The sequence below is a fragment of the Halyomorpha halys genome, unplaced genomic scaffold, assembly GCF_000696795.3.
Source record: "Halyomorpha halys isolate HHAL.00 unplaced genomic scaffold, Hhal_1.1 Scaffold395.1, whole genome shotgun sequence".
Classification (NCBI taxonomy): Eukaryota; Metazoa; Arthropoda; class Insecta; order Hemiptera; family Pentatomidae; genus Halyomorpha; species Halyomorpha halys.
Window position 1 is genome coordinate 168,166 of NW_027106354.1, and position 4,198 is coordinate 172,363.

At 25.5% G+C, this 4,198-nt stretch overlaps 1 long non-coding RNA gene across 1 annotated transcript in view; it reads left to right on the forward strand.

Moving 5' to 3' along the window:
- LOC136795121 (uncharacterized) overlaps positions 1-4,198 on the forward strand; it is a 96,783-nt gene that overhangs the window by 31,007 nt on the left and 61,578 nt on the right. The gene's annotated exons all lie outside the window — the stretch shown is intronic.

A 4,198-nucleotide genomic window follows, 5' to 3' on the forward strand; every position in this document is an offset into this window, starting at 1 on the left:
GTTTAATTTATAAAACTGAAGGCAAGTTTTGTTGTATTAGTTACTATGGTTTTGATTGAGAATGATCAATTCCAGTAATTGATTAATTAATTTAACCTATATATATAAAAGGGAATGGTCGAATTTTTGTCCACAATAAAACGTGCTGTTTTTTTTTGTTATATACAAATCGATTCGCCTCTTTTCGAAGAATAATGAAGAAATATCACTGATTCCCCTAAACGACATTATGTTCAGAAAAAAATTATAAAAACATATGTGTGTTAGGGTAAAGTAGGAAAACAAATTTATTTTTAGGAAGAAGCAAATCATATTGGTTTTTTGTGTCCTCTTGTACTAAATATAAGTGAAAAGAAACTTATATACAAATGAACGAAAAGAAGAAATAAAAATTGTATTTATATAAAATCGACAATAATATTAAAAAAAAAATTATGCAAACTATTAGGTTAAAATGAACAGGAGACGTAGTAACAAGTAAAATAGAAAAGCAGATATGAGAAAACAAAATTTAACATACTAAAAGGCGGAAAATAAAGAAGTAAATTGAGATTAAATAAAAGTCGAGAAAGAATAAATGATAATAAATAAGCAAAGAACAAATTTTCTTCTTTGTAATTTGAAATATTTCATTTATATATTTAATTTGAAAAAATAATTATTATGTGCCCAATTAATAATAATTTATAAGACTTCTAATACAAATTATTTTAAATATAGAAATTATTAAGATCTGGTCCGAACATTTAATTTTAAAATATGATGAATAATGAGTAGTAATTCTAGATCGAAAAATAGTATATCATATCTACTCTGTTTTGCCCGTTTAATCTCATTAAATTATAGGCTAATCGATTTTTTATAACCAGCGATTGAAATAACATCGATAGCACAGTGTTACAATGGCATTTGAACCATTAAATGGAAGAGAAAGAGGATTGAAACGGTAAAGCAACGAGAGCGATAGATTGGACCAGGCCCATACATCACAGGGCAAGTATTCAAACTAGAAATTGGAGGCTGCAAAGAATGATTGCCCTTTTCCTCCAACACTTAACGATCGGCCTCTAATCGATCCTACAACTAAGCATTCAAATGTCTTATTTTAAAAGAAAAGCCTAAGAAAAACTATTTACTTTTCTTAAAATAAATAATTTAATTTCTATCCATTTTAGTCTCAACAAATGTTATTTTTCTTACAAGTTCGACGTTTCGGCCAATCCGGTTATCTTCATGCACAATCCACCAAAAACATCCAGGTCAAAAACATCAATTTCTATGAAACATTAAAAACATTAGGTAAAAGATATTTTTTTGTTAATAAGTATATCCCAAATTACCTAATTAGTCAAATATCACTTAAAACAAAGTCAAAATCATTTATCAGCAGACACTATTCCTTAAACTTTTATCACAAAAATTAACCTTCCTCCACTCAGTTCAAGCATTTAAAATTATTTATCATAACGACATTTTTGTCAATTTATCCTATATTTTTCATAAATTAATTTTACTTAATATCTCTGCATAGTGTTGGTTCAAATTTATTGTATCTGTTTTGAAATTCACTGTACAATTAATATTTTCAGATATGTCAATGGATTCAAGTATTTTCCTTTTGAATGTATTATTTTCTTTATGTAAAATCATTGTATTTTAAAAATAAAAAGAATACTGGTTTTTTGTTGCATGCTGTACGAGTGCCGTAGTACTTTTCAACAAAAATATATTAACATTTGTAATATGAATGGATTATTGAATGAAATGTTTTTATCTATAAAAAAATGATCTATTTAAATAATCAAGAACACATAAATAATTAATATAATTATTTGTAGTGAAAGTACTCTTCTTTGTTAAAATTCATTAATTTAATGAATCATTAACAACGTTTTGTGGGTATGGCCCCATTATCAGGTTGTGTGCAATACAAATTTACACTATTCGCATTATGCATACAATTAAATAAATTAGCAACGATTTTCTTATTTAAAATAAATAACAATATAAATATATCTTCACTTATCTCATTTAAACTGTTCTCCTTATTCGTCATAGGTATAATAACAATTTATTTAAAATAAATAATTCAAATTTTACCCATTATAGTCTCAAAACCTTTTATTTCTCTTATAAGTCCGACGTTTCGGTCAATCCGGCCATCTTCAGGGACAATCTACTACAAAACAGCTTTTATCACATGTATGATCCTACAAACTTTTTCAAATTACTTAACATTATTATTTATAATTTACCTTACCTTAATACAACTTTGAAACTATATAATTTAAAAAACTCTAACTTCATGCAGGCTATTCTGCCCAGGTCAAAAACATCAATTTCTATGAAACATTAAAAACATTAGGTAAAAGATATTTTTTCGTTAATAAGTATATCCCACATATGTTTAATTACCTAATTAGTCAAATATCACCTAAAACAAAGTCAAAATCATTTATCAGCAGACACTATTCCTTTTATTACAACAATGCTTGTAACCTTCCACCACTCGGTTCAAGCATTTAAAATTATTTATCATAACTACATTTTTGTCAATTTATCTTATATTATTCATAAATTAATTTTACTTAATATCTCTGCATAGTGTTGGTTCAAATTTCTTGTATCTGTTTTGAAATTCACTGTATAATTAATATTTTCAGGTATATAAATGGATTCAAGTATTTTCTTTTTGAATGTATTATTTTCTTTATGTAAAATCATCGTATTTTCAAAATAATAAAAAAGCTGCCTTTTGGTTGCATACTGTACTAGCACTGTAGGACTTTTCAATAAAAATATATTAACATTTGTAATATGAATGGATTATTGAATGAAACGTGTTTATCTGTAAAAAAAAAAAATGAGCTATTTAAATTATTAAGAACACATAAATAATTAATATAATTATTTGTAGTGAAAATACTCTTCTTTGTTAAAATTCATTAATTTAATGAATCATTAACAACGTTTTGTGGGTATGGCCCCATTATCAGGTTGTATACAATACAAATTTACACTGTTCGCATTATGCATACAATTAAATAAATTAGCAACGATTTTCTTATTTAAAACAAATAACTTAATATAAATATATCTTCACTTATCTCATTTAAATTGTTCTCCTTATTCGTCATAGGTATAATAACAATTTATTAAAAATAAATAATTCAAATTTAATCCATTATAGTCTCAAAACCTTTTATTTCTCTTATAATTCCGACGTTTAGGCCAATCCGGCCATCTTCAGGGACAATCTACTACAAAACAGCTTTTATTACATGTATGATCCTACAAACGTTTTCAAATTACTTAACATTATTATTTATAATTTACGTTATCTTAATACAACTTTGAAACTATATAATTTAAAAAACTCTAACTTCATGCAGGCTATTCTGCGTTAATAAATTAGCAACAATTTTCTTATTTAAAACAAATAACCATACAAATGTATCTTCACTTATCTCATTTAAATTGTCCTCCTTATTCGTCCTAGATATAATAACAATTTATTATTAAATATGAAATTTTATTTAAAAAACTGACATTATTATTGTTATCATATCTATAACTAACTAATAAGAACAGATTAATTGTTAATATTGAAAATATATTTATATTAAGATATTTGTTTTAAATAAAGAAAATTGTGGTCAATGAATTCAATTTTATGAATCATGTGTATAGAGTAACTTTGTGCTGTAGATAGATGTAGAAGAAGAGTATTTTCTCTTCTGTAATCTCATTACATTAAATAATCTAATTTAAATAAAAAATAAAATAAATTATTCGTTATTTTAAAAATATTTTCTCGTATACATTGCAAAGACTTCAGCTTCCTTATTCTAAAATGTATCCATTCAAAAGAAAAAAGTTCTCCTTAGGAAAAATTCTATAAGTTAACTCTACATATGCGGCCATAATCAAACATTAAGGCAGAAAAAATTACTTTTAACTAAAGAGGAAATATGAAACGGAAAGAAGAGGGTAAGAAAAATGAGTAGGGGACATTATGAAAAATTGTTGTCATTTCTTCTACTTAGCTTCGTCCCACTCTTATTAACGCCAACAGATAAATCTAATCTTGCTCTGAGCTGCGAGTAGAACATATTGGCTGAATTAGTTATAATGTAAAATATTTCCTCATGAAGTCGCATCACTGTATGTGATGTTATTTTTAAAATAAGTAGACAAA